Raw genomic sequence first — 11,395 nt, forward strand, 5'->3', positions numbered from 1 at the left:
GTTGCTCCCCCTTCCCCATCCCTACCCCTCACACAGAGGATTTTCCATTCCCCACAAAGTCCATTTTAGGAGCATCCTTCTTCTATGGCCAGTTGAACCTCCTAACAGAAGTGCTTCACAGTGTTCTCTGAGCCCTCAGTTCTCCCTGTCACTATAGCCAGTGGCCTCGAAACTCACTCTTGGCTCCAGCCCTGTGGGAAGGCACAAGGAATTCCCTGGAGGCTTGGCCTTGCACCCTGAGAGAGCTGGGAGCCAGGAAGGGAGTCAAATGGAGAGGCCCAGGAGAGAGCTGAGTCTATGGCAAGAGGCCCTGCAGCACCTCCTACCCTCTTTTTTAATTTTTTTTTTGCGGTACGCAGGTCTCTCACTGTTGTGGCCTCTCCCATTGCGGAGCACAGGCTCCGGACGCGCAGGTTCAGCGGCCATAGCTCACGGGCCCAGCCGCTCCGCGGCATGTGGGATCTTCCCGGACCGGGGCACGAACTCGTGTCCCCTGCATCGGCAGGTGGACTCTCAACCACTGCACCACAAGGGAAGCCCCCTCCTACCCTCTTGACATCATTACTGAGCTCCTGCCCAGACCCCTACCTGTCTTGGAGGTAGGAAGGTTGGGAGATAGGGAGACAGTAGAAGAGGGAGCAAATGGAGCTTCAGGAAGTGAAAGGAGGTAGGAAGGATGGAGTGGGCCTCCATGTACAATGCCGCATAGATGCCTTTGGCTCCAAACTAGTTTCCTTAGAGTGCCCCTGCAGCCCGGCCAGCCTCGCAAATATTTCTGTGCTGGTTGGTGGGGAGTAGGCGCCTGAAGAGAAGCTCTTTGATTTCTCCTGAGAGGCCTCACTTTCACCTGAGAAACTTGAAGGCGTCTGGAAGTAGTCTGGGGCTTTTCTCAGAATTTCCAAGATGTTCTTACATAAAACAAAGGCTCAAAAGTAACAAAGACAGTTTGGAGCTGGGAGATGGGGATGGGAGGAGTGGGTATCCTCTGGCTCAGGAACAGTAAGACAAAAGAACATTGGGCAGCTAGCTGGGTGGCTTTGCCAAGTTACTTAACCTCTCTGTACCTCACTTTCCTTATCTGACAAATGGGGATGACATCATTGCCTATCATTCAGCAGTGATAGGTTTGATATCATATCCGAGATCACCTGGCATTTTGTACCTGGCACATTGTAGATGCTCAATAAGTTGTTCTTTTTATCTGATGTTGTTAGTATCTTCTCATGTTTGTACTTAACCTATTTACTCCTCCATCCATCTAAGTATCTATCTATCTATCTACCACTTACCCAACCATCCAGTATTTAATCTTCCCAATCAGATTGTTAAGGCTTTCATTGCATGGGCTTATATTGTACTTCTATGTAAGCATTCAGTAAGTATTTTAATAGACTGATTATATCAGAGTCAGGGCAAGCCAGACCTCAAGTTAATAAAGTAGGTATGATAAGGCTTCTTATCTCCCAGCTTCAAACAATGCTTCAATCTAGTGCCAGCTTCTTTCTTTGATTTCTTTCAGATCAACTGAAGAAATGCTTAGAGTGGGCAGTTTCCAGGAAAGCCAAGTTCTGGGGTCTTCTGCTGGGTCTGCAGAAGACCCAGCATCCTCTTCACCATCCAGGCCTCCTAGTTTCCAAGTGTGACCTCTAGTCTCCGGATGCCTGAGGTCAGTGGTATTTCAATATGTCCAGCTATGCAGGCACATCGCCCATGGGTTACTCATCCTGGTGTCCACCTCTTACATCACCTGGCTATACACCCTCCTAGAACGTGTCCCAGAAAAACAAAGGCCAGAGTGCCTTGCCTGGGACCTTGATCACTATGCACATAGGATACTAAAAAGTCATAATAATGCTGTGCGTTTATATAGTGCTTTGCAGTTTTCAGAGCCTTTTCATATGCCTGCGCCTTACCTTATTCCAGCCACGTTATAATTCGGTGAAGCAAACAGGATATGTTCCCTTATTCTCAATTTGCAGATGAGGAATCTGTGCCCAAGAGTCACGCAGCTACTAAGCAGTAGGCCAGCTTGGACTAGAGCCCAGGTCTTAGGATTCTGAGTCAGCTGCGTACCTCACACATCTGTTCAATGATGATGGGGAGTACAGAGGGACAGAGTTCAAGTGAAGCTTGGGATGGAGACAGCCTTTGGATCTTCCCCTGGCCTAGGAGGCCATGGTGGGACAAGGCTACCTTGTACCTGCTTGTCAGATTGAATACCCCACTGACCTGCAGCCCCAGCTGGAAACTCTAGGCAACCTTCACCCCTTTAGTTTCCCTCTCGCCTCCCCCTTGTCAACACCTGATTGATCCCTACCCCAGGCACCTTTTTGTTTTGAAAATGTCTCATCTGCTGGTGCCTGGCTCAGGATTGCCTTATCCTGGAGACTGTGGTCTCCAAAATGAGGCCTCCATGTACCAGGTCCTGTGCAAAACGAGCCTCTGAGGTGTGGGGAGAAAATTTTAGAACTTCTGTGGCTTCAAACAATGGGAAAAACATTGCACTTTAGGAATATTTACTATGTAGATGGATACTGGCCTCTCACTGCTCTGTTGGTCACACTGTCTGAGGTCACATACCAAGGCCACACAAGCCTGAGGAGGGGGCAGTGTCTCTAAACGTGGAGTGCTTATGCATCACTCCTTTTCTTTCAGTATAACTTGACCTTCTGCAGTGTATATCGGCCAGGTTAAATGGATTTACGATTTGTTTTCCCTAAATTAACCGTAACGAAATGGACACATGGCTTAAAAATGAGTGCTGCAAAAAGAAACTACTGAAAGAAGATAGCATTAATAATGCAAACAGAAGCAAATAGCAAGAAAATGGTAGTGTTGACACTTTGCCTACCTAATGCCTACCCTAGTTAAACATCTTGCAAATGAAGTTTTATGAGTTTCAAGAAATACCTGTTTCTATAAGTAAAGTTTTGTTCGCATACAGCTTGCACATTTGTTTACATGTTGTCTGTGGCTGCTTTTGCACAAGGACAGAGTGAGTAGTTGTGAGACCAGGTGGCCTGCAATTCTTTTCACTGTCTGGCCCTTAAAGGACTTTGCTGACCGCTGTCCTAGGTCACAGTCAGCAGGTCCACACCAAGCTGTCTGACTCCAGGACCCATACTCTTACATTCACAATAGACCCACCTCCTCACACATGGTCCAAGGTTCATATTCCTGAAAGTTCTTGCTTGGAGGATAAAAAGCTGCAAGGTGCTTACCGCCTCATTTTACATGTGTGAATTTTATATGTGTGAATAATTAGCACCCAATTTTATTTGTGCATCCAGGGTGACTCCTGGACACCCAAGGCTGCCCTTGTATGGACAAGGGGATGTCCTATGTACTCCTGAACACTTTAAGTGTTTATTGTGCCCTTGGGTGTGGGAATGAAGAACAAGCTGATTGCACAGAGAACTGAATTCAGTACTCTGTAATGACCTATATGGGAAAAGAATATAAAGCAGAGTGGATATATGTATATGTATAACTGATTCACTGTGCTGTATACCTGAAACTAACACAACACGGTAAATCAACTGTACTCCAATAAAAATTAAAAAAAAACCAAATGAAGAGTTTTAGTGGTTTTGAAGCCTTTTGGTTAAAAATATAAAAAATGCAATAATCAGTTTGCAAGAACAATTGATTGACCTCAGAGAAGATAGGGAGTTACCAGCTGAATTTAAACAGAAGCCTTTGCATAGTTGGTAAGACTGAAAATTTTGTATGTTAGTAAGCACAGCCATTACTGTGATACATTATCACATTTCCATTTGTGATACCTCTCTGAACCTTAGTGAGATATCTTTTTTCAATTCTGAAAACTATGAGAGCCAAGTATCAAAATAATTTGAGCTTAGGGCTTCCCTGGTGGCACAGTGGTTAAGAATCCGCCTGCCAATGCAGGGGACACGGGTTCGAACCCTGGTCCGGGAAGATCCCACATGCCGCAGAGCAACTAAGCCCGTGCGCCACAACTACTGAGCCTGCACTCTAGAGCCCGTGCTCTGCAACAAGAGAAGCCCCCTCAATGAGAAGCCCGCGCACCTCAACAAAGAGTAGCCCCCGCTCGCCGCAACTAGAGCAGCAACGAAGACCCAACGCAGCCAAAAATAAATAAATAAATAAATATTTAAAATAATTTGAGCTTAAAACCAGATGGTCTAAATATCAAATGGCAGAATGTTAATATGAAGATAAAACAAACATAATAAAACATATCAACCACGTTGCACTCGCTGCAAATATTAGTATTCATAATAATTCCTTTCAGTGAAAAGTTTTTTTGTATGGTTAACAAAATCGGAGTTTAAAAAGTAGTGTAATTTCATCTCTAGCACATCCATTTAAATACCTTTCTATGTCTTACTGTGATATTGTGATTTACAATAAGGAATATGTATTTGGTCTTCATCCCGTTCCTGGCACGGAGCTCCTAAAACGGTTGGAATTCATTAAGTGATAAGGGCTATAAATGGTATCTTTTGTTATGAGGTGACTTTTGGACTGACCCTAGGTCACCTAGGGATGAGGGCTGGTTGCCAGAGGAGACAACTATGTGATTAGAGATTTGGAAATTTCAGTCCCACCCTGGACTTCCAGGGAGGGAAAAGAGGCTGGAGGTTGAATCAGTCACCAGTAGCTAAAGATTTAGTCAATCATATTTAAGTAATGAAGCCTCCATAAAACCTCAGTGGGACAGGGTTCAGAAAGCTGGGTTGGTGAACACTTGGAGATTGGGGAGAGTGGCATGCTAGGAGAGGAGAGGGAAGCTTCCCATCCTTTCCCCATGCCTTGCCCTATGCATCTCTTCTATCTGGCTGTTACTGAGTTATATCCTCTTATAATAAACCAGTAATCTAGTTAGTAAAATATTTCTCTGAGTTCTGTGAGCTGTTCTAGCAAATTAACTGAATGGGAGGGAGCCCATTGGAACCTCTGGTCTATAGCTGGTTGGTCAGAAGCACAGGTGACAATCTGGACTTGAGATTGGCATCTGAAGGCAGGGGAGGGTGAGCAGTCTTGTGGGACTGAGTCCTTAACCTGTGGGATGTGATGCTATCTCCAGGCAGATAATATCAAAATTGAGTTGAATCGTAGGATACCTAGCTGGTGTCAGAAATTTGCTTGTTGGTGTGGGGGAAAAAACCCACTCACAGGAATTGGGTGCAATCATTACTTAAACATATGTAACGGATATTAGTATATTAGGACGTGAGATGTGTATATGGTTTCTAAGTAACTAAGTGTATGTATATGGAGGATATAGGATCAAGAAGGTATGGAGATAGTTGGGCCAGGCTATTCTTTCAGCTTCCAGTTGTGTTTTGTCTACCACATATCACCAGACTAGTCTTCATAAAAACCCAGAAGAGATCAAATTACTACTCTGATTTCTGCTCTCTGTTGAGCCTCCCTCTCCTAGAAAGAGTGGCAGCCCTGCATACCTTCTTGATGTAAGAAGACAGGCTGAGTGTAAGGCATGGTGGGAACCATGGTGAACAGGAGAGTTCTTTGCCTAAAAACATTTCAACTTAAAGAATTGGACAGACAAGAGAATTGTGACCCCCTGAACAGGTGAAGGCTGACCTTGGAAACTGCTGTCCGTCTCTTGCTGCATCCTCCCAGATGCTTTCTACATTGTGCTCGTTGCTAATTCGTGCTGATCTTTGCCCTGTGCTATTCCCTCCTCCTGGCCAAGTAAGCTTTAGTTAAATAAGCCTGATGCCATCTCCTCTGTGGAACTCCTTGACTTTTCCTCCCTGGAGCTGCCCTCACAGTTTACTTTTGTTGGGTTTTATTGTTCTCAGCATGTCGCTAACCTGCCTGTCTCCATCACTAAGTTGGTGCTCCCTAAGGTCAGGTTCTTTGTCTTCCTAACTGGTGCATCCCCAATATCAAGGCCAAGTGCCTTGGTCACATAGTGGGTTCTCGAAAAGTCTGCTGAGCCAATGAATGAATGCAAACAATGGCACCTGTATACTGGGTAACAGCAATGTATTATCAGCTTTAGTGTTTACTTCTAATTTCTAATAATCATAAGTACATACCTTCTTCTTTCACCCTTTCACCCTCTCCCTGCAACACCCTTCATCGCCAAGGCATAAGCTTTCAGACTTTATATGCTTAAAGGACCGGAAAAAAGCAAAAAGGCAAGTGGTGAAAGTTCCTTTCTCGGCATTGTCTCTGCAGTGGAGACAAAGCTTGAATCCGAGACGGTGGTTCCTGTATCAGTGGTTCCTGTGTCAGAATCACCAGGGGTGATTACAACACGTTTTAACGGGGGTTAAAAACACACCTTCCCGGGGCCTCTCCCCAGATCTGCTAAATTGGAATCTCAAGAAATAAGGCCAAGGAATCTGAATTTTTATAAGCTCCCCAGGTAATTCTTACTCATTCTAAAATTTGAAGACTACTGCTGTCAAGTAGAGCTCCCATCTCATTCACTCATTGATTTGGTATTACTCAATACCTGCTAAGCCTGTGCCAGGCACTGTGCTAAGTGCAGGCGGAATATTGCTTGCTGACTCAATCACACCTGCTCCTTCCTCTCTTAAAGCTCACAGCTTAGAGATGGAGACAGACAATAAAGAAGTAAAGGAACATATTCACTACAGCTTGTGATAAAAGCTGTGAAGGAAATAAACAGGCTGTAATAATAGGGATTAAGGAGGAAATGTCCCTTTGAGAGTTTGACATTTAAGCTGATCCCCAGAGGATGGGAAGGAGTTGGGAGGGCACAGGAGGCAGTGTGGGGGCTGGGAGGATACCTGTGGGAGCGCCTGGTCCAGGGAAATGAGTTCGGACTGGAGAAACTGAGGGCTGGCCTCACGCCTCCTCAGTCACCTCCCCATCTCAACTCTTGGAAACTGTAATATCTGCAGTAACATACACACTAGCTTTGACTTTGATCCTTCACATCTCCTGGGGTTCAGCCAGACTCCCATTGTCCAATAATCCCAGAAGCCGGGGGGATGTTCCACTCCCTCTCTCCGCCCCTGGCTTCTTTGTTCTTGTTCCCTCAATCAGCCTTTTCTTCTGAGTGGCTAGGTCACCGACACCTTTAGAAGACAGTGCCAGAAGTTGAGAGCATTAAAGACCTTAGAAATCACTCCCAAGCCACAAACACAATCACTGGCACTGTTGGCTATAGGGCAGGTGGAGAAAGGTGGACTGGACTGACCAGGAAGCAGTCCCAGTGGGGGTAGACCATCCACGCCCGTTACTGTGCGCCCTGGGAAGCTGCTCCCCTGGGAAAGTGGCTGGAGGAAAGATCTGTTGCAGACAGTGTGTGCCATGGCAATGGAGCTTCAGAGCCAGAAGAGGGCAAGCTGTCTCACCAAGCCTCTGCCATCACTTTATGGTAAAGAGCTCATGCCCAGTGCCCCCAGCCTTACCATATTCCCTCCACGCCAAAGATGAAACCAAGAAAACAAAAACAAAACCTTAATGTCATTGCCAGAGGCTCAGGCTATATATATAGTACATTATCTTTGTTTGTCAAAATGATTCCCTGGTCAGTTTCTGGGGGTCCTTGAACCCAAATATTCATCTGCATTCCCTGCAACGTTGCCCATGTTCCAGAGCCCAGTGGGGCCTCTCATTGCTGGAAAGGGGCATAAAAGTTGTTTTCAGCAGAAGGCATTTGGGCTCCTGATAAAAAATGTCTTATCTGCCTAAAAGCATTCCTTCCCAAAACAATTCAAAAAACGTAATTATCCTAAAACCCTTCCCTCAGAACAACCAGGGAGATTAATTCTTTTCGCCAGAGATAAGAAGTTTCCACATCACACCTAAACAGGCATTGTTATAAAAACTATTATGTCTCCCATCTATTCTCCTAAGGGCCATTTATCTTTCCTAAAAGTCATTTGTTTTCCCATAAGTGCCTCTTCTCCCTGTCCTACACACTTCTAAGAAGTCACTCTTTTTCTGTAAATGCCCTTCTCCCCCTCCCCTTCCCCTATTAGGATGTTATTTAAACCCCCAGTTCTAACTGCCTCTTTGAGTCCTATTTCTTTGTGAACTCCCATCTGTATGTGAATTAAAAAAATCTGTCTTTTCTCTTGTTAATCTGTCTTTCATCAGTTTAATTCACAGGCCCCCAAACACTAACATAAGGGGATAGAGGAAAAGTTTTTTTCTATCCGGCAACTCTATTTCATTTACCAACTTGCCCCTGCCCACCCTGGATCCCTGGCATCTTCCCCGGAAGTCATGAGGAGTTCCTCTGGTTGAGAAAGGTTTGAGGGTCTGTTTATCACAAGGGGATGAAAAGTCTCTGGGGTGAGGCCAGCAGAGTTTGGGGCACTGGGTCTGGTTTGGGATTAGAAGTTTCAGTTTACATGGCTTTGTAGAACAGAACCCAGGTATGGGAGTCAAACCTGGATTCCTGTATCTTGGCTCCGACACTTCCTACTCTGTGATCTTGGTCAATCATCTAATCATTTTGAGCTTTAGTTTTTCATCTGTAAAATGGGGATAACAGTCCCTACTTTGTGGCATTAGCATATGTAGAATACCTTGCCCTATGCCTGGCACACAGGTGGTGCTTAATAAACATTTTTAAGCTGTCATTTCAGACCCAAGACCCTGAGTGGCCAGTGGCACCCTCCCTGCCTAGTGCCAGAAGCCTCCCAGCCTGAAGCACTAGGATCAGCATACCTGGAAGGGATCTTTGCAGGACCTGGTTCTCAGAGTTCTGCCAGAGCAAGTCTGAGGCCTTGGGATACAGATCTCACATGCTTGTGATTTACTTCAGTGACCTGCAGAGCAGCTCATTACTACCCTCAAGGCCAGCCCAGGTCTAGTCAGCTCACTGCTTCAGATAAAAACAGGCCCACAGCTAAGTTTCCTAATTCTTAGAAAGATAGGACTTTTATTACTTTTCCTTCATCCTTCCAACAGAATTTGAGAGCCCATAATGTGTCAGATGCTCTTCTAGGTGTTGGGGATGCAGCTGTGAACAAACAGGCAAAGTCCTTGCTTTCATGGAACTTCTGTTCTCATGAGGGGGGCACAAACAGAAAATAAATAAACCCATATGTAGATGTTAAAGGGGATGGGGGTGGTAAGGGTTCTATTTTATATGGGGTGATCAAGGAAGGCCTCTCTGAGGAGGTGATGTTAGAGGGAGCCCCTAAAGGAAGGGATGCTGCCCCATTCCGGCTTCCCTCCTCCAACCTCTTGTCAATTCCCTCTTGTCAATACACTTTCTGAAATTCTATTACAATCAGATGTCTTCCCTGCTTAAAAATCCTTCAGTGGATTTTTTTCTAGATAAAGCTGTGTACCTGAAACTATCACAGCATTGTTAATCGGCTGTACTCCAATATAAAATAAAAAGTTAAAAAAAAAACAAAAACAAAAAGCCCTTTTGGCATAGCATTCAAATGCCTTCAGGATCTGGCCTCCAAGATACTCACCCTCCATCACTCCCTTATTCTGCAATTGTCCTTCCACACTGACTGGCTTACAGACATCCAGATGCCCCCAGGAGGTCTCTTGCACTCTTTCTCTCTCCCCTTCCTTCCCTCATCCATCTTTGCACATACTGTTCCCCTGCCTGGAGCATCCTTTGTCTTCTCCCTCCTACCCATCAGGCCAACCCCAACAGGTCCCTCAGAGTCCCTCCTGTTCTACCTGGTTTTCTCCCCACCCTCTGTGCTGACCTCTCTCATAGCAGGTACCACACCATAAACCAAAGAATTCATCGCTTGTATTCTTGCCTGGCCCCCACACCAGACTATGAGCTTCTAGAGAAACTCTTAACCTTTAATGCCCAGCATAGAACCAGATACTCAGTAGGTGCTGAATGAATTAATGAAGGGAGAAAAGAATTTGTTCTCTGTCACCTTACTGAGCCCGTCCAGCATGGCTTCTTTTATTCAGCAGGAAAACTAGATCCAGCCTTTTTCTCCCAAGCAATGTCTCTTTCTCTCCACTGTCTCCTTAGGTTTTCTTTCCCCTGTTTTCTCCTTGTTCTCCTGTCTCATGCTGTCTGTCTCCCTTCCTGAGTCTCCTCTGCAGACCTATGTCTCCAGGTATAGATCTGGGGCCTGGGCCTACACATCTGCAGCTCTGCTCAAACCCCTCCCAGCTGACTGAGACCTTTTTCCTGATGACCCAGACTTCCTCTGGGGACCAAATTTGAGATGTGCTGTGGGTCCTGGTTGGCTAGAACTGAGACCACTTTAAGTTAGAGGGCATTTGCCAAGCCAGGTGGAACCAACCTGGAGGCCACCCAGATCCGAGGACAAAGGAAGGCATCAGAGCTGTCCATGTTGCTGCTACCTAGATCCTAAAGGGTCATCTATGTGGACCACATTGACTGGAGACCAGACTCGGCCTTGGGGATTCCCTGGCCACCACCTTAAATACATGGCCCCGCTCTGTTTTCCACTGGTATCCATTTTGGTCTTAAACTTCAGGAACATTCTGACCTGATATTTGCTTAATTCATTCTTTTGCCTTGAACATGGTGACCAGACTGTCTGACCTCTGGTCATTCTCTCAATGACCACATCTTCCTGCTTGCTTTCAATTATTTCACATTCCTCGATTGGGTTGGGCCCCTTGCTAGGTTCCAGGTCAGAAGTCAGCAAATGTTTTCTGTGAAGGGTCAGGTTTTATGTTATTTAAGGCTTTGAGCCCTGCTGTGACTACTCAACCCTGATGTTGTAGCACAGAAACAGTCACAGGTATTAGGGAAATGAATGGGTGAGGTGACGTTCCAATGAAACCTTATTTACAAAAACAGGCGCTGGGCAGGATTTGACCCAGGGCCTGCAATTTGCTGACCTCATCTCTAGACTGGTGATGAGTCATGAACCCAAGCATGTGCCTGGAGCTCTGCCCACTTGCGCTGATTGGGTTCCTTTGAAATTAAGCGTTTGAAAACTGAATTCATTTCTGCGACTCTCCCCACCAAATCAACAACTGTTCCCTCTTTCTTTAATATAAATTCCCATTAGATTTGTTCCCCAAGGCCTTCCAATCAACTTTCCTTATTTCTTTTCTTAACCCCTTCCCCGCCTCCCTGAGGATACAGTCTCAGGGTTGTCACTTCTCCCCTATATTCCATGGATGACCCCTTGCTTGGGCCCTCAGAACTGCTTGCTGGAGTTGTTATAGTAGTGTGGTCCTAGCCGGGGGCAGCTGGCCTTCACCCCGAGGCTCTCAAAGCTGTCCCACCCAAGGTCATTACAAACCCAAACCAGCTTGGGTGGGAGGAGGTGTTCCTCCCTTCATTGGACGTAGATCTCCTTTTTGAGGCTAAGCAACATTCTTCTCTCATCAGAGAGGAAAACATAATGCTGGGCTAATCCACAGTCCCTCCTTTCATAGCACCCCCCTCCAAACCCTCCAGCTCCTTCCCCAAAACCCACACCCA

This window comes from Orcinus orca, chromosome 3 (genome assembly GCF_937001465.1).
Source record: "Orcinus orca chromosome 3, mOrcOrc1.1, whole genome shotgun sequence".
NCBI classification, from domain to species: Eukaryota; Metazoa; Chordata; class Mammalia; order Artiodactyla; family Delphinidae; genus Orcinus; species Orcinus orca.